The sequence below is a fragment of the Felis catus genome, chromosome F2, assembly GCF_018350175.1.
Source record: "Felis catus isolate Fca126 chromosome F2, F.catus_Fca126_mat1.0, whole genome shotgun sequence".
In the NCBI taxonomy this organism is placed as follows: Eukaryota; Metazoa; Chordata; class Mammalia; order Carnivora; family Felidae; genus Felis; species Felis catus.
Window position 1 is genome coordinate 35,972,131 of NC_058385.1, and position 25,130 is coordinate 35,997,260.

Below are 25,130 nucleotides of genomic sequence, written 5' to 3' on the forward strand. Positions count from 1 at the left end.
AATCATAAAGAAGATAAAATACATTTATAGTACTGTACTGTAAAAAATCCATATATAAGTAGGCCCATGCAGTCTACACCAGTGTTGTTCAGGGGTCAACCACATATAGATTTTTAACAGAGGAGCAAAGGCAATTTAATTGTAAAAGGACCGTCTCCCCAACAAATGGATGTCCATGTATATAAACGTATATAGTAGAAATTGAACCTTAGGTAGATGATTAACTCAGAATGGATCATAAACCTATATCTTAAAGGCAAAACTACAAAACATCTAGGAAAAATGATAGGAGGAAATCTAGGTGATCTCACATTTGGCATTGAATCTTTTGAAAAAAAAAGATTTTTATTAAGATTTGAAACTTCTGTTCCTCAAAAGACACTGTTAGAGAATAAAAAGACAAGCCACTCTGGGAAAGATAGTTGCAAAATGCACATTTGATATGTATACAAAGAACTCCTAAAATTCACCATAAGAAGATAGACAAGCTAATTAAAAAATGAATAGACAACCTAATGAAAAAATGTCAAAAGATGTGAACAAAATCTTGCCTAAGAAGATATACAGATGGCAAATAACCATATGAAAATAGGCTCAACGTCTTATGTCATTAGGGATTTGCAGATCTAAGCAACAATGAGATATTACAACACACCTATTAGAATGTCTATAATCAAACAAAACTGACAACAACAAATGCAGGCAAGAATGTGGAGGAACAGGAATCCTTTTTTATCGCTGGTGGGAATGCATAACGTTATAGCTATTTTTTAAGACAGCTTGGCAATTTCTCATAAAACTAAACATACTCTTACCATAAAATGCATCAAGTGTACTCCAAGATAATTACCTAACTGATTTTAAAACTTACGTCTACACAAAAACTGAACATGTATGTTTTTAATAGTTTTATTCATAATCATTGAAACCTGGAAGCAACCAGAATATATTTCAATATGTGAGTAGATAAACCATAATACACCTATACAATGGGATATTCTTCAGCAATAAGAGAGAAATAGGCTACTAAGCCATGAAAATACATAGATGAAATTTAAATGCGTATTGACAAGTGAAAGAAGTGAATGAGGAATTTAGTGTGAGGGTTTACATTTATCTGGCTAGGGGTTATGCAGTATTTATCATTTGCTGTCACTGTAGCCATCAGAGCCTAAAATCTCTCACGTTCTTGTTTTTGTCTCTGCAGTCGCTTTTGGACTTCCCTTGACACTATTTAAACAGAGTCTGAGCTTTGCATTTGCTTTCAGCTTTAATCCCCTGTACAGGCACCTTCTAGACATGGTGGGTGGCATGGGTTATGGGATGGGGAACATTCCACATTCCTACGTGATGTCTCAGTCTTTAGTGGGCTAATAAAGCTGCGACCTTCTCAAGCACTTCTCACTTTTCCCCCCCAAAGGTGAGACGGGAAAGCTGCAGGGGGCTGGATTTGGTTATTTTCCTTCCCCTAAATAGATTAGGCTCTGGCATAACTCACATTGGTTAGGCTCTGTAGAATAATTCCCCTTGAAGTCAGGACTTCATTATCGAGAACAGAACCCTCAGAGTGTATGTGAAATGGTTATTTTACCCTCCCCTGTAGGGGATTTTTCTCCCTTCTTCATGGTGGGAACGTGGGGAGGCACGTGGAGTTAAAACTCGTAAACCTGGGGGTAAAACTCATAAATGCGGGGTTGCACCCCTTAGGCTGACACCCCAGGAGTTATCTCTCCAACTAATTCACACTCAGTCTTCAGCAATGAGTTGATTATGATTTAAGTGTTCCTGATGTATTCCAGCTGTGATTTCTGCTCCCAGGAAGTTGTGATTGTATTTACCTCTCTGGTATTTCAGCCAGTGATTTGCCCTTTGGCCTGAATTCTCCCATGGATCTAAGAAGAGAGGTTTGCTTTTTAGTTTGTTCGATGCTTTTTCTTCTGAGGTTGGTAGTGGTGACTTCTAAGCTCTTTATATGTCAGACTACAACTATTTTATTGATTTTAAAAGTACAGACATGATGTACCAGATAATAGTTGCTGAGATAAATAGATTTTTAGGGTGAAATTTCCGTTAATCTGGCAAAGAGTTGGTGTGTGTTTAATGGCTGATAAAGCTAGAGGTGTCAGAGGCTACAATATCGTCTCAGGTGCTTCCGTTTGCTCTGTTGTTTTTGTTTTTCCTACGATTTTCTTAACTAGAGTCTGTATTTTGCCGTTCTTTTAGCTGTAACCCGTTCGTTATTTTATTGATTCGGTGGTGATGTGGTGGTAGGGTGTGGGGGATAGAAATTATTTTATAATCCTATGATTAAATGTGAGGCTTTTAGTGGGCCCCACACCTGTTTTTCTTTAACTTCACTACTGTCTATAAGTCTCCCCCCAATCCCCAAGATGAGACAGAACATCCAGGGAACTGCCCTTCCAACAGGTCAAATAAGGCTCAAAGTCTCCCTTTGAGTATTGGTCTTCGTTATGGAAAATTTTCTGAAAGGAGTTCAAATTATCTTTTGAGGGGGGGAGGGGGAAGAAGAGGGGGACAGAGGATCGGATCTGAAGCAGGCTCTGTGCTGACAGCAGAGACTCTGACGCGGGGATCGATCTCACAAGCAGTGAGATCATGCCCTGAGCCCAAGTTGGAAGCTTAACCGGCTGAGCCACCCAGGTGCCTCCAAATTATTTTTTTCTCTCCTGACAGAAACCTAAAGATTTTTCTCCTGGCTCTTCACTGCGAGAAGCTGGTGGATTTCCTAGATGTAAACCTCACAAAAGTGGATGGCTGCTAAGACCGTGGCCCGGAGGACTTTCTTATTCATGCTACTCTACAGTCAGCTTCCCACAACTCATGAAAGCTACCATTCAAGAATTCTTACAAGTTTATAGCGACAAAGTCATTTTTTCCAGGTAAGCTGATCTTAGCTGTTCTCTGTATCCCCCTGTCTCTCCTGATTGCAGCGTGATGGTTTGCTCTGCAACCTTAATTTTCTGATGGGTCCGAGAAAAATCATGGATTTTTCAGTAAAGCTTCTTTCTTGTTACAAAAAAAAGAACAAGAATGAAAACTTCCAAGCCCTTTTTATGTCTGAGCTGAAAGCTGAAGTAACTAAATACCTTTCTTAATAGCGTATCATAAAAGGCAAATGCCAAAGTTTTCATGAAACTTAGAATATTTTTTAAAAGTCCATCTCATTGGTTAATAAGAGGGGACTACATATTTAGAGTACATTTTAAAAATATTTGGTGGTAGAAAAAGAAAAGGTAAAGGAAGGAAAATGTCAGGTTCCTTTTCTTTAATGAGAAGGCAGAAATGGTTTCGGTATCCACACAGAGAAGAGGCATAATACACACAAATGTGACTACAAGTAGAGATAAATACACTAGGCATTCCTTTCAAACGATCACAGACCTAAAACAGTCTTTAGAACTTCTGAGAAGGTAGAATATATAGCACAGATGTCTGATTTCTACTATACCAACTTAGAGAAAACATGAATATGAAAGAAATACAAATAAAAGAATAAACATCCATCCAAACAAACACATAATTTCTATTTTAGTAAAAACAGCTCTAAAAAGTGGCAAGTTAACAGGAAAAATAAAGCATGTAAAAGGCAATAAAAGATAAATTTATATTTGCACAAAGGAACAAAATACAGTTCTAAAAATAATTTTCTCCTATGATTGTAAGGACAATACATGGAACATTGTAGACTTTTTTTTTTAAGTTTATTTGTTTTGAGAGCGAGCATGCAGACCCACACAAGTAGGGGAAGGGCAGAGAGACAGAATGTGAAGCAGGCGATGTGCCATCAGCAAGGAGGGAGCCTCCGACATAGGGTCCATCTCATGAACCATGAGATCATGACCTGAGCTGAAATCCAGAGTTCGGCACTTAACTGACTGAGCCACCCAGGTGCCCTGAACATTGTATATTTTGAACACCACTACCATTCAAAGAAAATCCAGAGAGTGTCCAAATTCTTTAATTATCAAGGTTGAATTGAATCCTATTTACTTTTGAATCAAATTATCATCAAAAAATGTCTCTTCTAAAATGTATACAAAAATTGACGATACCTTTCTTCACAGTAAACACAAGTAAGACATAATAACATCTATAATTTCTTGAGCTTTATTTTTGACCATTATGGTATAAAAGTAGAAATTGATAATAAATTTCTGGAAGAAAACCCCAGTTTAGGAATTTAATAGTGTCTTTATATTGAATAGAGAGCATAAATACATACACTTTCATTTAGAGAATAATGAATATCTGGGTGTCTGGGTGGTTCAGTCAGTCAAGTGTCTGACTCTTAATTTCAGTTCAGGTCATGATATCAAGGTAGTGAGATCGAGTCCTGCTCCCAGCTCTGCTGACAGCATGGACCCTGCTTAAGATTCTCTCTTCCTCTGTCCCTCTCCTGCTCACACGAGCACATGCATGTGTGCTGTGTCTCAAAAAATATCATGAATATCCTGTCAAATTTTATGAGAAGTATCTGAAGTCAAACTGATTGGAAAAATACACAGTCTTAGATTATTTCATTTTTAGAAACTGAACTAAAATAAATGTTCTGAGCTGTATCAAGAAGTTAGGCAGATTTTGCTGACATTTTTCTAAGTGGGAAAAAAAAACAAAGGAAAAAAATATCTTAACTCACCAATGGATTATGGAAGAAATCCACCTGATTACAATTAGTATAAGCCTTTGTTGGACAATGTTGTGCTTGAGAAATTTTAAAGGAGCATTCTAACATGGGGGAAGAGGGCAGAATTTTATAATAAGTTGTTGCAAGGAGGCGTTCACCTGAATTTCATTTCACTTTCAGGAAAGTTATCTTGAGAGAAGTTGTCCTTGTAAAATTAGCTGGCATTGTTTTTGTGATTTGGATTTTATTTAAAAGAGTTGAGGAGGAATATTCGAGGGCTAAGGTCATGCAAGGAAGGTGAGGGGGAACAATTGTGAAGGACAGGACATAAAAGTGGAAAGTTCTCAGATCTGCAGTATCTCTTCCGTTGTAAATCTGTTGGCCAGACTCTAGGTGCCTCTTGCCCAGTGACCCCTGCCTGCTGTTATTTGTGCCTTTGTGTCATCACCCCTGTTGAGTGTGGGCAGAACGCATGGCCCATGGCTTGCTTGGAATTATTAGGATATGCCAAAGTTGATAGGTTTTTATGTTTATGATTTTTATTGTATATATAAGACCTGAACTTGATTACATAAAAATGAATAACTGCCTTAAAAGTAAACTCACACTTATCAAAGAGCAAACTGCATATATCTGTGTAAAAATTTATATATGTAATGTATAATGGCAAATTACATTCAAATGAACAACAAAGAGATGAACAATTCATCTTAAATACGGTCAAAAGTTTTCTAAAACTCACAAAATAAATTTTAATCAGCAATAAATATATAATAAAGTTAGGAAATAAATGTAGAACTGAATTATAAAAAGCTATAGTTTTCTGCCTGTCAAATTAGCATAAATTTTAATTTTTTGTTTCAGTTAAATTGGCAGGTTTTTTTTATTTTTTAATGTTTATTTTTTGAGAGAGAGAGAGCGCTGGGGAGGGGGGTTGGGGGATTCAGTGGGGGAGGTAGAGAGAGGCAGAAACACAGAATCCAAAGCAGGCTCCAGGCTCTGAGATGTCAGCACAGAGCCCGATGTGGGGCTCGAACTCACAAGCCATGACATCATGACTTGAGCCAAAGTTGGAAGCTTAACTGGCTGAGCCACCCAGGCACCCCAAATTGGCACAGTTTTATGGGAGTGACTCTGTCATATGTATAATACGTATATATAGTCTACATTTTTCATAATTGTAAATAATATGCCTCACCCTTAATGGAATTTAAAGGGGGTATTTTCATATGATCAAATATTATTCATTTGTTAGAGGAGGTGTTTAGAATCTATTTACAGGTTTTAAATAATAATACCAAGTGTAAAATAAAAAGGAGAATGCAAATCTATTTACTCAGTAGGATCTTAAGTGTACAAATGGATGTATATAGAATAGGAGTAAAAAACCATACAAATTTTAACATTAGTTTAAAATGATTTTTAACAATATTTTCTTCTGTTTTTATTGAGGTATAAATGACATCTATTAGTTTCAGGTGTACAGCATGATTCCATATTTGTATATATTGCCAAATGATCACAAGTCTAGTTATCATCCATCACCATACACAGTTACAAACTTTTTTCCTTTTTAAGATCTACTCTTCAGTAGTAACTTTCAAATATGTAACTCAATATTATTAACTATAGCCACCATATTGTCCATTACTTACCCATGACTTATTTTATGAGTGAAAGTTTGTACCTTTTGAATCCCTTTATCCATTTTACCTCTCAGCCTCTGGCAATCACCAGTATGTTGTCTGTATCAAAGAGTTCAGAGTTTTTGGGGGGTGCGTTGGAGAAGGGGGAGGGAAGGCCGGAGGGGAGAGGGAGATTCTTAATCAGGCTCCATGCTCAGTAAGGAGCTTGCTGCTGGGCTCAATGTCACAACCCGTGAGATCATGACCTGAGCCAAAATTCAGAGTCAGATGCTTAACTGACTGAGCCACTCAGGTGTCCTATGAGTTCAGATTTTCTTATTTGTTTATTTTTTTTTAAGATTCCATATATAAGTGAGATCATATGGTATTTGCTTTCTCTGACTTATTTCACTTAGCATGTAACCTCAAGGTCCATTCGGGTTGCCACAAATGCCAAGATTTGCTTTTTGTATAAGATTTTCTTCATGTGTGTGTATACATGCCACATTTTTGTAATCCGGTCATCCATTGATGGACACTTGGGTTGTTTTAATATCTTGGCTATTTTAATTAGTGCTACAGTAAGCACAGGGGGGCAGAAATCTCTTCAAGTTAGTGTTTTTATTTCCTTCTTGTAAATACCCATAAGTGGAATTGCTGAATCTTATTGTAGTTCTTTTTTAAGTTTTTGAGGACCCTCCATACCTTTCTCCATAATGGCTGCACTAATTGACAGTCCCACCAGCAATACACATGGCTTCCCTTTTCTCCACATCCTCATCAATGCTTGTTATTTCTTGCTTTTTTCTTAATGGCCATTCTAACAGGTATAAGGTGATCTCTCCTTGGGGTTTCAATTTTTTATTTCTCTAATTAGTAATGTTGAGCACCTTTTCATGTACCTTTTAGCCAAGTGTGTATCTTCTTTGGAGAAAATGAAGTCTTTTGTCCATTTTTTAACTGAACTGTTTGTTTTCTGCTATTGAGTTGCATGAGTTCTTTATTCTGGATATTAACGCCTTATCAGATGCATGATTTGCAAATATATTCTTCCATTCAGTAGGTTGCCTTTTCATTTTGTTGATGGTTTCCTTTGTTGTGCAAAAGGTTTTTATTTTGACATAGTCTTCCTTGTTTATTTTTTGCTTTTTGTTGCCTTTGCTTTTGGTAGCAGTCCAAAAATTCATTGCCAAGACTGATGTCAAAGTGTACCTATATTTTCTTCTAGAGATTTTATGGTTTCAGGTCTTCTGTTCAAATCTTTAATCCAATTGAGTTAATTTTTGTGTATGAGATAGTGATATAAGATAGTAGACCCGTTTCATTCTTTTGCATTTGGCTTTATGGTCCCTGATTTCTTACATTGGTATATGTGCATTTGAGTAATGGGACTACTCTTCCAGACTGTACAGGTTTGCCTTGGCAGGGGAAATTTTTCACTGGTTAGCTTAGCCTGGGTTTCTGGGTGTGCCTGCTGGTAATGTCCTTGGGAAGGGGGAGCCTGTTATTAATTATTTGGGGACAAGACCACTGTTTGAATATGGGCATAAGGGTGTGGGTGTGTGTCACTGGGTGAGACTTGTTACATAGTACTGCTGGATCGGAGGCTGTAGGCTGAGTGTCATGGTTGCCTGGATTCTCTAGTCAGGCTTACTAAATGTCAGGACTGGGTATTAAATTCAGTAGAAGTTGGGGCTATGAATTAGCTTCCCTTGCCCTAGCAGCAGGACAGGACTCAGGGTCTAGATAAGTCATTGTTTGGGGATCCAAATTAGACCAGAATATGCATTGCCTTTCTTGGTTGAGTGAGGCCACCAGTTTTGCAGATGGGGGAAGCTATAGGCTTCGCTCTCCATGTAAGTGCCACAGTACATAGGGCTGCTGAATGGGCTGTACAGCTTTCTACAGGCTCTGGTTAGGTTCCCTGGTCAGAAAAGATAAAGCTGTTATTTAATAATGAACAGGGCTACAAATTAGATTTCCTGCCAGGAGGCTGTTGGAGAAGCATCTCTGAAGACAGTAAAGCTGCAAACACGGCCACTTGGCTTTGCTCTGCAAATTATTGGCTCTGCCTCTCAGCTCCAGTGCTCCCAGGACTTGTCCCTGGCCCTTATGATCAAATGGGGCTGGAGGATACTCGCCACACTGAATGGGGCTGTGATTCACCTCCTTTTTTTGGGTGGGACAAATGGACTCTAGGGTGGGCAAAACTCCTCCTTGAAGAATCTCAGGCAGATCTGCATCCCACCATGTTCCCTGGTCCGAATGTGTCCCCAACTTGGTTGTGCAGATGGACAAAGCCACTGGCTGAGATTACTACTTGGGCATGGCAGGTATGAATTTGGTCTGCCCAGATCTGTATGCTAGATGTTGTAAGCCCTGCAACCCCCTTCTTCATCATTGTTAGATTCCCAATGGTTGAGCCCTGCAGATTCCCTGTGGTGCAGCAGGATCAGAGTAGGCGCCCCCACAAAGCAACTGAAAATGCTGGGGGAGACTGGTTGTACCCCCCTCACCCCAGGTTCTCTTCTCCTAGTGAAGCAACTGAAGGCTCCTGGGAAACCCTTCTGAACGGTGCCACACTGGCTTGGGGGAGGGGCAATGCAGTCAACCAGTGACTGCTGCTTTTACCCTCCTAATGCAGTCTTTTCTCTATGATGGAAGGGTGTCATCACCTTTACCCCAGTGTTCTAGGATCCTCTCAGTGATGTCTTGGTCACCATCTTTGTGATGTCCCTATCCTTGCACTGAATCTGTAGATTCCTTTGGGTAATGTGGACATTTAGCAATGTTAATTCTTCTAATAGATGAGCATTATATGTTTCCAATTATTTGTGTTATTTGCCATTTCTCTTATCAATGTCTCAGCTTTCAGAATACAGGTCTCTCACCTCCTTGGTTAAATTTTTTTTCTAGGTGTATTCTTATTGATGTAAGTGGGATTATTAATTTTTTTCTGCTAGTTTATTAGTGTACAGAACACAACAATTTGTATCCTGCAGCTTTACTGAATTCATTTATTCTTTTATTTAAATTTCTTTTCGTGTTTTATTTTGAGAGAGCATGTGCACCTGAGTGGGGGAGGGGGAGAGAGAGAGAGAGAGAGAGAGAGAGAGAGAGAGAGAGACAGACAGACACAGCGAAAATCCCAAGCAGGCTGTGTGCTAAGAGCAGGGTCAACATATATTTTCATTATTATCGTTATTAAATCTTATTCCACCAATGGACATGGAGATGCTCCTCAACAGATTCCTAATGATAGTAGTCTTTGATAGCTTCCTTCCTATCTGAAAATAAAAGGTTATCAAGGTTCATCGTGTACATCTCCTGCCCTAGCCCTGGAATCAGCCTTTCTCCAAGAAGCCCTCTTTCTTTCTCTTTCTTTTTTTTTAAATAGTATTTTAAGACCATAATCTGCATGATAGCGATGATCTTGCCTACTGATTTAGTCACACTTCCAGCCCATTTCAGTGGACATAGCTAGGATTTATATATATAAATATATGTGTGTGGGTGTGTGTGTATAAAATCTGGATATTATAATAAATTTCCAATTCTAATTCAAACCATAGAGCTTTTATTAACCTAGTCTCTACTGCATGTGCATTAATTTTAACATACTGAGAATCCAGGTTCTCAAGGACACAGAGATTAATTAGAAAAGACATAGAATACCCCATAATTACTTCGTTGTTTTATTCCATATTTTATACGCAGTCCTGGAATGCCAATAATCCTATCATCACCAATATGATTATAGAGCACCTTGAAATATTTTCATATACCTTTCCATTCCTCTCATTGTTTAAAAATAGTTGTACTATATTGACATCATCAGAACATATATTCATTACATACTGTATATACCCTCTTTGAAACCTCATTTAATCTTAAAGCATTGTCCAAGTATTAATTAGTGCTTGTCAACTTTGCTTACAGTGTTGTCCCTCTAGTCATTCTAGTTTTCTGAGGCTCATTCTTAGGTAAATACTTGATGAAGTTTCTAAGCAAACAGGATTCCTTGATTCCTTGTGTGTTGAAAAGTTTGTTCATTTGTACTTGATTAGTTTTGTAGGGCTTAAAATTCTTTGCTTCCTAAAATTCTTTGCTCATTTTTTTCAATATTTAAATACTCTACTTTTTTTAAATGCAAAAAAAAAAAAAAAAAAACAAAAACGTGTTCTCAAAGCATCTGATAATAGTCTAATTTTCTTTCCCCTATATGTGATGTTCCTTATTTTTCCCTGGATACTCAAAAAATTCTTAAAAATACACAATAATTTTATACTTTGGTGTTGTACATTCAGATTAATATTCTTAGTGTGCTAGGGCTGTGTCAAGATTCAATTTCAAATTGGTTGATTAAAATTTTTTTCAATTATATTTTTTGTACTGTCTTCTTTCTTAGCTTTGGTTTTCTTCTCCAGGGACTCCAAATATTCATGTGTTCAAAATTCTTAGCCAATCTTTAACATTCTTTACTTTTCCCAGAATCTTTTTTTCATATTTTTCCTTATAATTTATTTTGTTTTTTAAAAGACATTTAAAAAATGTTTATTTTGAGAGAGTGGGTGTGCATGTACGGGATGAGGGGCAGAGAGAGAGGGACACAAAGGATCTGAAGCGGGCTCCGGGCTGACAGCAGAGAGCCCAATGTGGGGCTGAATCATGACCTGAGCTGAAGTGGGATGCTTAATTGACTGAGCCACCTAGGAGCCCCCCATAATTTATTTTGTATTTCAGTTCTCTTCCTCTTGGTAGTCTGTTTCACTTAACCTATTTTTCTGCTGTGTTCATTTGCTTTTGTGGTGTTGCTTCTATTCTTTGCATTGATGAGGATTATATAAATGTTATGTTCAGGTCTGACATAAAAGATAAGAATTCTAAGCATTTGATTGGAGAGGCGAGTGTGTGTGTGTGTGTGTGTGTGTGTGTGTGTGTGTGTGTGTATATATATATATATACACACACACACACGTATTTGTGATAATTGAAGAATTGGTACATCTTCTTAAAAGTTGGTATATACTACTAATGCTAGAAATAATTATGTAGCAAATAATCTATTTAATGTTCACTACAACCCCATGGGGCAGATGATTATTATCCCCATTTTACAAATGAGGTAACTGAGGCAGAAAAAGGCTAAGAAATCTATCAAAGTCACATAGCTGCGAAATGGTAGAGAGATACATTATGTAAATATTAGAGCAAAGATGGAATGGTTTAAAATGACAGCATCTGCGGACATAAAAGAAAACCTAGACAGAATAAGTTCCTGGAATGAAAAATACCAGGCCATCTCTCTTTTTGGCTGTCAAAATAACAAAATAGTGATCAGAGGGGATTCTTAAGAATAATCATATTTCTTAAATTCATGCTTTATGAATTTCATGCTTTATATTAATGCGTGTTAGTCAATAAACAAAGCTGATACCAATCAAGTCTTTATCATATCAACATACGGTGTGGAGAATTAGAACTTCTGAAAGCCTAAAGAAATAAAGATGCTGTGTCGCCTCATAGGTATCCATTGTTAAATCACAGCATGTGTGGTTTTCTCTCCTCATATATATTTTTTCATTTCTTTAGAAATTCATATGTAAGTACTAATTTCTCAAACATTATAATTAAATGTATATTTTCTAATCTAAGTTAATCATATAAAGTCTTTTATCTATACTGTATTATAAAAGCAGTGGGATTTTGTTTTCTGGGTGTAGGGAAAGGACAGGTAGGGATTTTGAAGTTATCGGCATGCAGTTGGCGTTTGAATTTATACCCGTAGATTGGGATTTCTCAGGGATAATATGCAGAGAGCTAAAAGGCCGAAGAAAGTATCCTGGGGAGATGACAGCACATAAGAAGGTAACAGAAGGGGGAAAAGTTCTCATAACCACTGAAATAAAGGGACTGGGAATGTGAGAAAAATCCAAACATTGCTGCTAAACGTGCAAGAGGCAAGTAGTTGAACGACCAAAGATCAACAGTATCAAATGCTTGCACAGAGATTAACTAACAAGGGGACCACAGAGTATTGACTGAATTTAGCAACTAGGTACAAAACACTAATCGAGAAACTTTTTGGTGGCGTAGGGACTTAACATAGAAATAGTGTGTGACTGGGAGATGGGGAAGTAGAGAAGGCAAAGGGATGTGATGGGAAAACAAGAGCAGAGCTTAGAGACAGCAGGAAGGTATTTGTGACACAATTACTGGTGTTTCAGTCAACATTTGTAACCAGCCTATTTATGAACTCCAGAAATTCTATACATATAACCATCATCCCAATTACATTTAGAAAAGACCAAAGATAAGGACAGAAACAATTGGTACACAAGTGACTTTTATTTTTCCATATATGTACTACATATTTAAATTTCAACTAAGTCTGAATATTTTCTAATTAGGAAATTTTAATTATTATTAGGCTGAGTGTATGATATGTGCTGTTTCATAACTAGCAAAACACATATTTATTTTTTTATATTTAATAGACTCTACTCTGAATAGAGGAAAACATTCTTTATCCTGTTAGAATTGCTCTATAATTCTGTGCTCTAGCTTTTGGCAATAACAAAGAAAAGCTTGTTGAAAGCCTATGATTATAGGAGTTTTATAAGGACAAATCATGGCTGATAATTTGAGGCTATTAGGCCCTTTTCATCTTGATAATTAGCAGGTATTTAATGCTTTGTGAACATTTCCAAATTAATCATTAATTAGAACATTTTTGCAAGTCAGGTCAATCCTATTATGCGTTTTGTGAGGGGAAAAAACATGCAAAGGTGAGATGAGAAGCCTTTCTTGGACCTCCTATGTAGTGACAAGTTTTTGGGAATATCCAATACTTAAGAATAAAATAGCACTGAATACTGTGCAAAAAGTTTAACGTGCTTGCCCCTTGATGCAGTTTGGGACAGCTCTAAAGAGTTTGCAGAGTGTTTCCAAATCAGCTTTGAATATTGTGAGTCAAAGTTTATTTGACTTCCTAAAAAAATATAAACTGCATATTGAAAACATTTTTGTGAGAGGCTGTAATAGCTAACAATGGATGTGTGCTGTATAAATAGATTTTAGAGAGTTGAGGAAGGAAAATTTGATTATTACAAAGACAGTGCCAGGGCAATGAATACAGTGCAACATGTGGAAAGTGGGTAAAAATAGTTTAGAATTGTTATAGTATTGTTGATTGAGTTGAAATCCATATATATGGTAGAGAGCATATTAACTTGCATCGCTGTTAAAAAAAAAAAAGAAGAAAAATAAACTTGAAGTGGTTGTGAAATATGTAGTTATTTCATTTCTTTTCTAATCCCTGCACACCCAAGCCCTTAGGTATCAAGACCAATAAACATCTTCCCAAACAACTACAGTGTCAATGCACATGTTAATTGCCCTGTGCTTCAGTACCTTCCTTCATCTTGGAGCACAAATTTTTCTTCTCGTGAACTTGATTCCATCCATACAATAATTAAGAAAGCATGTAGTTCATCTAGAATTTCTAGGTGTCACTAGAGGTTTTTCAGGTTTTGTTAGTTTGCCATACTGATGTAACCAGAAGTCAGTGAATAATTACCAAATATAATACATATATTTTTTTATTTAAGTGTCTACGCTTCATTCCATTTTTAATGTTTGTCTAGTTGTCTCAATTCATTATTTTTGAAAACTTAGGATGTTACCAATTTACTATTATGAAAAGTCCGTGATGAACTACAAAAACACATTTCCCATATGGAATCTGAGACTACTTAGTAACCTGGAAAGATACTATTCTGGTCACAAACGTAGATGTAATTAGCAGAGCGTTAGCATTCTTCTTCCAGAAAGTATGCCAAGATCTGTCTGCCCTGTTTCAGCAATAGGCTACATAGTTGCAATGAGGGAGAGGAATTTACAAAGTGACTCTGTTGCTTATGAAACTTCTTTGCTCATTGTCAAGGTGTTCATTATTTTATTTATAGAAAAAATAACAGAATTTCTATCATTTTCCTAAAGAAGTATCTTTTTTTTTTCCTAGTTTAAATAGTCATCAGAGTTTTGTTTATTCTCTAATGGGTGGTTGGGGAGGGGGAGAAAAAAAAATAAAGATTCCACATTCATACCACTGGGAACTGATACCTGGTCATCCCTAGAAGTGTGTAGCTTCAGGCCTTGACAGTCCTCCTCACTAAATGCCACCATCACCATTAGTAAATTGGCTTATTCTTCCCCAGGGGTCTGCAGGCTATACCTGTGGGCCAATTTCATCTTATTTTTGTACAGCTCCTGAGTTCAGAATCACTGTTACATTTTTAGATGGTTAAAAAACAAGTCAGGGAAAATAATTTCATAAAATAGAAGAATTATATAAAATTCAAGTTTCATTGCCTATAAATAAACTGCTGTTGGAACACAGCCACCCTCATTTGTTTACGTATTTTCTGTGGCTGCTTTTTGTGCCACAGCATGAGAGTTGAGTAGTTGCCGCAGACAGTTTACGGCCGGAAAGCTGAATTTTTACTATCAGGCCATTTACTCTAAAGTGTACTGATCACACTCCAATAGTTCAATAACAGCTATGGACCCTGTTACTATTCACATCCTTGTAGACCTCCACTAGGAGTAAGTGGCGGGATTAGGGAGGTCAATATCTTGGAGGATGATTATCAGGATAATTAAATATCAGGATAATTAAAAAAAAAAGTGAAACCCTTTAACTAGCCTCAGTCTCTCCCTGTAGTCATGTGGGTTTCATTTTATTATCACAAGCATTAAAATGCAATATAGCACTGAAAAGAAACATGAAAAGTGACAAGTTCTAGAATACGAATCTGAGTTTATCCGATAATTTCCTTAACTTGCATTTCTGCGAGCTAGACCTCATTGTATGCGCACATGTAGGTATTGATATGTACTGCCCCATGCTTCTGTGTAATGATAGTGCCAATTTTCACATGCAGTTGGAAAGTGTAAAAGGAACTATTTACCCATAACTGTGCCTAAATACAGGGTGTGTCTGTGTATCCATTCTAATTTTGTTTGTTTATTTATTTAGAGCACAAGCAGGGGAGGGGGGGAAGAGACAGGGAGAATCTTAAGCAGGCTCCACATTCAGCACAGCCCCACTTGGGTTCCATCTCAAAACCTGAGCCGAAATCGAGAGACCGGCTCTCAACTGATTGAGCCAACCCAGGTGCCCTTTATATGTATATGTATGTGTGTGTCTGTTGTGTATATATATATATACACACACACACAGACACACACATACATATACATATATATATAATGTTCAATTTTATGCATCAGTTTTGATAACTTAGTTTAATCAATACTTTTACTCTAGAAAAAATTGTATCAAAACAGAAGTGTTTTATGTCTGTGATATCAAAGTACGAAAACGCTTACTCTTTGCCTTAAATCCTGCAATAGGACATTATTCTCTGACTGGTAGCTAACAAATTCAGTCATACTCCTTCAGGTTCAGTGTGAAGTTTAATGGGTTTGTGTCTTGCATTCTGACTTGTTTTAATGACGCAATTCCATTGCTTTCTGTTTAAATCTCAAATGTACTAAATGTTTACTGAATGCTATCCAGTTGATTTCCAACACGCACACTTACACACAAACACAACATTCATTCCTCCAGTGAGTCTTTGAAACCTCTATTTTTTTTTCTCCTAGAGTTGCCTCTAGGGGCATCTGGGTGGCTCAGTCGGTTATGCGTCCCATTTCTGCTCAGGTCATGATCTCACAGTTCAGGAGTTTGAGCCCCACCGAGGGCTCTGTGCTGACCACTCAGAGCCTGGAGTCTGCTTCTGATTGTGTCTCCCTCCCTTCTCTGCCCCTGCCCTGCTTATACTCTGCCTCTCTCTCAAGAATAAATTAAAAAACAATAAAGTTGCCTCTAGTTTTATCTTTTCTTTACCAATTGAAAAGATCCGTGCCATAAGAAACTTCTGACAAGTGAGAAAGCTCCATTTTAGTCTAGTGATTTAGGCCTTGACCTTAATCTGCAGGAGGAAACATAGATGGCTATTGCTTTGCAAAATTTACTCTTAATTCTCCTCTAATTACAGTCCATATGTATCAGAATTACTTGAAATTGGAATCTTTGTCTAGGAATCCTGAATTTTTTTTTTCAGTAAGAAACACAATTTTTTAGCACACTAATATTTGAGCACCAGTGCAAGGTAGGTTTTCATCCTGAAGGCTTATGATCCTATCTGATTATCCATTTATATGAAGACTATTTAATGATATAGTAGTTACAAGCCTATTGTTTGTTACTGTTAGGGAATGCTTCTGTATAATGTTTATTATTGCCACAGAAGTATAAACATTGTTTCAGCATTGTTGCTCAACAGGGTTGTAAATCAGCAATTTCCAACCTAGTTCTCCAGAGCCTGGATGGAGGGTCTGCATAGGTGCTGGGGGGACAAGTACTGGGGAGAGCAAGCTGGGACTGAAGGCAAGCCTCACAGCTAGTACTCTACATCCTTTGGCTCTTATTCAGAGAAAGCAATTGTTTGATCTATTTTATACGTTAAATACTTCTTGTATGCCTTATATTCCAAATAAGAATTCTTTTGGAAACTGTGATGTGCAATTAAGGGGAGGAAGTTTGAAAATTAGTGGAAAGCCACCATATTTTACTTTTAAATTTATAAATGTCATTCTTCTGGAAGATAGGAAATGTGTTTATTGCTCGGTATTGGTACTAGGAAACTCTACTTGAGCAGAAGCACACCTTTACTGTTAATATTTCAGGGCACATGTTGTTCCGTCACCTGTCTTTGCATTTCTGAATCACAACGAGTGCATTGAAATCACCGTGGCAATCATCAACTTCCCAGACATGAATATGACTATTAGGAATGGGTTAAGACCTTTGGCAATGCTTTCCTGTGTGTTATTAAAGGTTGCATAGTGGATTCTCTCTGTAGACTTTGTTTCTAGTTTTTTTAAATTAGAGTAATTTTTTTGTTGTAAGATAATGCTTAGTCTTTGTTAAAATTTTGAGAAAACTGCTAAGTTAATCCTACCACAAAAAAGATAAGGGCTAACCCCTTCAGATCCTTCCATAGTTTTTGATATTTATATAAATTTGATTTTTTTATTGTATGTGTGTTTCATAAACCTATTTCTTATAATTCCTGTTATATATTACACAAAACCATATTTTTTTTCTAAACTGATACCTTTATTTTTAAGAGTTTATTTTTAAGCAATGTCTACAGCCAGTGTAGGGCTCAAACTCACAACCCTGAGATCAAGAGTCACATGCTCCACTGACTGAGCCAGCCAGGTGCCCCTAAGCTCAGACTTTGAAAAAGCATTTCTGTGTATATAGATTTTAAGTAAAAAAAATGATCACCACTAAAGACATGCTTGAGCGTGTCTCCTTAAGATCTTTTGCATTTAGTGAAAATATCTCTGTTGGTCCATTTTTTTATAGTACATAATGTTTACTGGGTGTATTAACTTTCATTATATTGATGTGCATTGATTTTTTTTTTTACGTGTTTATATCTCAGTTGAAATTCAGATTGTTCCCTCACTGCTTCACTATTGTAAAAATTGCTTTGATACACGTGTATTTTCTATAAGTTTACACATGTTATTTTAAGATATTTTTCTTAGAGTGGAATTATAGGGTTAAAAGCTATGCAAATATTTTATACCTTTTGATATATACCTTGTCAAATTTATCTCAGAATGTTTGTACCAATCTGCACTCTTACCAGCAATAAATAATATTTAAGGTAGGTTTGAATTACCAATTGAAAAAAAGAGATAGTGATACTGTAAATATGGTTAAATGCTTAGGGGCAAATGATTTATGGTATTTTATATATGGAAAGGTTATTTGGGTAAAAACTACCCTGATAAATATAGTGACCCTTTAAAAAGAATATGTTTTATAGTATTTAAGTGAAATTGCTTTCATTTTTTTTTTTTTTTTTTTTTTTTTTTTGCTGGTTTGTTACCTGCAGTACGGAAGAAAGATTTATTTGAAAAAACAATTAACATTTTTGAGAGAGAGAGAGCGCGCGTGCGTGAGCGAGCGGAGGCGGGGCAGAGAGAGACCCACAGAATTCCATGCAGGCTCCAGGCTCTCATGACCTGAGCTGAAGTCAGATGCTTAACCTGACTGAGCCACCCAGGCGCTCCAGAAGGACTTAATTTTAATGTCAATAATGTTCCTTTCTGAGAAATATAAATAACTGGGGAATGCATTGTGGTATATGTATGGCGGGAAAATACTCCATTCCAAAAAGTCATTTCTTCCTTTCACTTAATTACATCTCTTTTTTAAATAGTCTGAGGTGTGAAAACTCATAAATTTGCAGTTGTGCCTTTTAAAATTCAAACTGGTAAACTATATTGGTTAAAATCCTTGGATTATCTTGTTACTAATTACACAAAACACTAGGAAATTCTCTGGGAACAAAGGTATTTGTATAGATTTTGACCTAAATATGTGGAGAACATCACAGGCAGGGCTATCCTTAGAATTGTAATTCTAGTTCAATTTCTTACCTAGGTATCCCAATGCCAGAATTTTCATCAATAAAGAGAAATCACTTCCTGTTAACTGTTGCTTAACTTAACATTGTTCTTTAAGCTGGTAACATTAAATCAGTAATATTGTTATAGTTAGTTTCATTTTTGCCTAGTTGTTTATTGTCCTCAGGTCATAGTGAATATATGTAGGACATTTTACATAACAAATATGATACATTATCCATCAACAGATATAAGCTATCTTTATTTACGTGTAAAAAGTGCTTTAACATACTTTCAACATTTCTTTTTAAGTATGAAATTTTTGAAACGTAAAGTACTGTCATTTACCTTCAACACTTACAAGGCTATGCCTTTTTTCTCTCATCAGGAGTATGCTCTAGAATAAAATTGCCCTATTGATGTAGAGAACTAAGATGAGAATATGTTCTCATCACACTTATAGGTTGTGATTGGCAAATTTTGAAAAGCAAGAGGAGAGTCTTCAATTGGGAGAAAACGTAATTAACCACATTTTCTACTTCATTAAGATAGTGACAGGATCTATATGCATTCTTAGTTGTATATACATAACATATATAATAATTTGAAGCATGTATATCAGGATTCCTATCTTGGCAGGGATTAAATGGAAACCCCATGAAATGGATTATGTTTTTTGTCTAAAGCTGGAGACCCTCAAATGTAATCACTGGCAAACTGGAATGGATCTACTTGTTTAATGTTGTCACTTGAATACGCAAAAGTAAGATGAAGAACCTCTATTTTGTTAAGAGCGTAGTAACACAGGGGTGTGTGTGTGTGTGTATTTTTTTTTTAGTTCCTTAATATAGGCTTCCTCACCTCTTGATATGTTCACAGGGGAGGAATGTGTGAAAACGTGAGGGAGAAGATCAATTCTCTCCCCTCTTCTATGTGAGAGAGCTATTGAGGGCGGTGGAAGAGAAAGACAGTGATCCCCTGGAAATAAGACCCAGAGACTAAGAAAAGGGCTTACGAACCTGAGATTGGAGGATGGAGGGATAAGGGGGATAGGGTTTTGATAGCGCACTTCTTTCTTCGTGGCAAGTAACTGGTAGAATTCTAGGCTGGTAGAATATGTTCTCTGAGGTAAAGTGACCTCTTAGATGAAGAGCTGAAAGAGTAATACACCAGAGCACAAATATAAGACATCTATCAGACTTCTGAGGATGATCTTTGGGTGGGATTTCCATGCAACAGTGAGAGTCGTTGTCAATATTTGAGTAGTTTGTGCTGTACTCCTGTGAGAACTGAGCCCCCTCAGATCAGGGTTCCTGGATTATTAAAAGAGGTGGAGAAACCTCAAGAATGAGATAGTGGCCTTTTTGATATCAGGGCATGCAGATGCTCCTGATTGCACTTGAAGAGTTGATCACACTGGTTATAGGGGAAGAAATAACTGAAGCATATTATAACTAGTAGGTGATGGATTAATAACAGCTGCTAAATAAAGGTTACCATATGAATAACATTACTTGGGAAATAATCTGGCATTTAGGGTTTGGCAGCTAATCTGACAAGCTTCTTTTCATCAATGTCATTGCCATAGAAAGTCAATCTCACATGTGTTTTGGTGTTAAATTCATTTCTTGGGACATTTTCTTATGAGCATAGACATATTCATCATTGCTTATGGGTCTCATGTCACTGAGCTACAAAGTCCTTGAAAAGAATCTATATTCTTTTTGGTTTTGTTGGACATCCTATAGTGGTGCTCCGTCCTTTCCTCTAAATTGTGGGAAAACAGAAGATGTATTTGAGTCTTGCTGTAGTATAAGATGGCTCACCTGGCTGAGCCAAAAAAAAAATATCATGTATTCTAAAGCATCCTTACAATTCTAGGTTTAATTTGAAAATTCAGATGTAGTTCTGTAGGTCCAAAGGTTTCCATTTAAAACAAAACAAAAGAAAAAAATGGACAGAATGTACAGTGAAACTAATTCTTTAATATTGGTTTGGAAATTCGTAGCAAATCTGAGCAAAAGATAAAGGTTACAGCTCATTGATTCCTAGAAGAACTTATATGATATAATCAAGTAAGGCATAAAAATACAGTGATTAAGCAGGATCTGCATGCAAAGACTTAATATTAAGAAATACATCAGCAAAAAAAAAAAGAAATAACATCAGCATATTTCATTATATCAAAAAATTCAAAGTGTGAAATCAAGATTATCTCAGTAGAGATTATCTCAAGTGCCAAGAAGGCAACTTGATAAATAGAACATCCCTTCCATATTAGAAAACTAAAATGGAAAAATTCACTTCTTTAATATGATGAGATACCCTTCATTGTTTTGGAAAAAATGTATCAGTATATGCCCTCCCAAAATATGCCTCTTTGGTTTATGAATTATTTTAAGCAAAAGACCATTGATAACCAGCAGGAAAAGCTCTGAAAAGAAGGCAAACATTTTCCTTTTATAAAGGAAATCTATATTTGTAAGAATATTTGTCAAAGGTGTCTCCCTCTCCAGTACCAGGAAAAAGAGGACCTTTAACAACTCTTATAAATGGGGAGGGCCCAGACTTAAATTTGCATAACAAACCCTATTAAACAACACTTGTTTACCATATTTTTTTCCTGGTCTGTAATAACCTTCCCATAACTTGCTTTCTCATCCAGAAGTCACCAAACTCTTTGCTTTTGATATAGCATAAGATGATATATAAACCAAGTCTAGACATGTTTTTGAATTCCTCATCTGTATGGGTGGTCCCATGTATAATGGTGATGTACATGCTAACAAACTTCTTTGTTTTTCTCTTGTTAAGCTGTCTTTGGACAGTCTAATTTGCAGAGCCCTTGAAGACCTAAGATGGGTTGAAGAAGACATTTTTTCTTCCCCCAGAATCTCCATTACTAGTGAAGCACTAGGAATATCCCCATTGAACTTGAGAATGCCATAAGGCTATTTGCATTCTTCACAGTAATTAACCTTACTATGGAAACATTCCCTAATGTAGCATAGACTCAAGGTGTGTGTGTATGGGGGGGGGGGGCGGGTGTTATAAGTAAAAATTGAAGCTACTTAAATTTAATGTGTTTAAAAATAGAGAATCACTGGAAAACATTGGGACTACTAAAGATATAGGTAAAATGAAAAATGTAAAGAACTGAACAGCTTCCTCTAACATTTTCAGATACAACTTAGAAGATACAGGCAAACAAGATTGCATATATCTTAATAAAAAACACTGAATGTCTGTACAGATATAAACATCAGACTGGCATAAATGAGGACTTGGTATATTTCCACATTTATTTACATTTTTCAAAGGGAAGATTCAATAATTCTAGGAAGTCAGCTTCTATGTAGCTTATATTTAATGCAATTACAATAAAAATTTTTAAAGTTCTTTTAAAATAAAATAGAAATGAGAATAGTTAAACCATAAACATGTTCCTCAAAATACCAAAATCAATACAATTCCAAAAACATGAAATTATGGTTATTGGCACAGAAATGGCTGGGACAGCATAGGGAGTCTAGAAAACAACCACAAGATCTACGAAAACTTCAGCTTATCAAAAATCATCATTTCAGATCTGTGCAGGAGAGGATGTACTGGTTAATAAGTGTTATGACAAGTACTTGGAAACAAATAAGTTTAGAACCATATCTCACACCATGCCCCAATGCAATCTCTAGATTCAGAAATTAAATTTTAAAAGCAACAGATATCTGCATAATGATCTAATCTCAGAGTAGCCTTTTAAATAATAAAATAAAAAATTAAAATTATAGAAAAACCTACAATCTGCTATCATTTATCAAATAACAGTATAAATGAACATGGGGAAAATAAATGAAAGCAATTAGAACATATATGAGAGAGAGAAGTTCAACTGTCCTTAACACGGACATAAACACCATGATCAAGGGACATCTGGGCAATTCATTTTCATTTTCCAAACAGAAATACAAATTGCTCTGAAGTATTTGCAAAATTATATATTCCTCCTTATTAGAAATCAAGGAATTCAGTTAGTATGGCAATGTTATGTCCTTGTTTCAGTTGATTGTTCTGCTTTTCTTTCTATGGAGATCCCAGTGTGAATTCAAGATTGTCTCCCCCTAAGTATTTGTAACTCTTTCCTCTTTAAATGACATAAGAAGGACGTCATCTTCAAGGATGCCAATACTTGAACCAATCCCCATGTTCCCTTTAATGACTATATGAAACTCCTGAAACATTCTATGGTAATGTGATTCATGTTTTACTATTTTACCAGGAAGTAAGTAAGACTTTTTAATGAATGATTATTTTGCCAGAATAAAAATCAGGCGGAATACTATTTTTACCAAAAAAAAAAAACCAAAAAAAAAAAAAAAAAAAAAAACCTTAACATTTTTGCATTCTAGTTAAAATGGAAATGGAAGCTTTTTGTCACAATGTATGTAGAGATTTTTGTGCCTTGCTTATTTGGCTCTTTCTGGTTATACTTAGGAATGCCACATGTATACTTACTTGAGTGTTGTAAACAGTAAATTGGAGAGTATTGTAGAGAATGATAAGAGTGGCTAGGAGGATAAATCCAGACCAGTCTGCAGGGTCATACGTGGTAGCCGCATACTTTGCTGCCACTCCCAGACTCCACTACTCCTCCACTCTTACATTGAAGCTTACTTTAGGGGTGCCTGGGCGGCTCAGTCAGTTAAGTGTCTGACTATTGGCTTCAGCTCAGGTCATGATTTCATGGTTGTGTGAGTTCAAGCCCCACATCAGGCTCTGCACCGACAGTGTGGAGCCTGCCTGGGATTCTCTCTCTCCCTCTCTCATGGCCTTTCTCTTCTCTCTCTCTCTCAAAATAAATAAACTTAAGAAAATAACTTATTTTACTTTGATGCCCGTACTTGCCCCTTCTTCATCCTCAGCATCATAGGAATTCTGTTTTCTTACCTATAGCCATTGAAAACTTTGGCACGAGACTGCCCACCTCATCATCCTTGTAACTCAATATGTGTATCATTTGTTTAACTTACCGGCCTCTTAGTTTTATACTGTTTGTATTTCCAATGACCTCCCTTTCACTTTATAGTTGTCTCCTGAAAACATTCTGGGTCTAGATAATACCTGCATTACTTCATCTCTGAAATCAGAGGATTTCTTATCTCTGGAAAACATTCTATTTGCCTGTTCCCTCCTTAAAATTGTTCTACTTCATGTGTTTGGACACTTGTCCTTTTTTCCCATCTCTTTTTATGTCCATTTCCTTCCATGTCTGACTTCAGTTCTGTATTCATTGTCTTTTTAGCGTCCCTAACCCTACATTAACCCAAGATCGACATAGCCCTTTCCCAAACCATGCTTGAGCTGAATAAAATTATGAAATGTACATACTGGTGTTTGTATCAGTTGGGTTCTTTGAAAATTTTAGGAATCAATCCTGACTGATTTAAATAGTACCAGAATACTAAATGACATTGAGTGATGACATAATCTCCAGGAGGACTTGACTTCTTGGCCGTGATAAATGCTTAAGGTCAAACTGTTCTGTGAGGTTTTATGAAGACACAAATGTTGCTTCAGTTGGCTGAGACCAGGCCCACAGGCACCACTTAACACTGTATGATGAACCCTTAACCATGCTGTTAAAACCCTTGTCACTACTATCTTTGAAAACTAAGTATAGTAATGGATTTCTAGAAGAATGTTGGGCTAGTAATTCGAAATCATCCAGAAGATGTGGATTAAATAATAAAACATACTTTTGAAAACTTCTAAACATTCAAGAAGGAAAAGATGACCCTGAAACTCTACCTGTCCCCCAAGAAAAATCAAACAAAAACGAAGATTCATCTGAAATGGTAGAAATTAGCCAGGGAGGGAAAAATGGTTTAGAGGCAAAGTCCAATTAATTTAGAGCCTTAAGGTGAAAAGTTCCCATGATACTACTATCTGTGGGGCCCACAAAGGGCAACTGAATTTCAGTGTCATGCATAAAGTGATGTTATATAATTTTTCAATTTTATATGTTAGCCATTAGGAATAATGAATGAGTACTCATGTTCCCACCATTCATTTTAAGAAATGCAGCATTAGGGGTATCTGGGTGGTCAGTCTGAGCATCCAACGCTTGATTTTGGCTCAGTGTGAGTCCTGCATCTAGCTCCGTGCTGAGCATGGAGCCTGCTTGGGATCCCCTCTCTCCTCTGTCTCTTCCCCTTCCCTGCTTGTGCTCTCTTTATCCAAATAAATAAATAAATAAATAAACAAACAAACAAACAAACATTAAAAAAACAAAAAGAAATGTAGCATTACCCAACATTTCGAAGCCCCTGTGTGACTCTCCACAATCTTGTCTTCTCTCTTCCCTCACT

The 25,130-nt window shown here is 36.5% G+C and overlaps 1 long non-coding RNA gene across 2 annotated transcripts in view; it reads left to right on the plus strand.

Moving 5' to 3' along the window:
* Positions 1 to 1,796: 1,796 nt before the first annotated feature.
* The window catches only part of LOC123383155, a 122,277-nt gene continuing 98,943 nt past the window's right edge, over positions 1,797 to 25,130 (plus strand). For both annotated transcript variants that reach the window (XR_006592596.1, XR_006592597.1), the window contains exons 1-2: positions 1,797 to 1,942; positions 2,695 to 2,900. This is a non-coding gene — a long non-coding RNA (uncharacterized LOC123383155). The remainder of the gene's footprint in view (positions 1,943 to 2,694; positions 2,901 to 25,130) is intronic.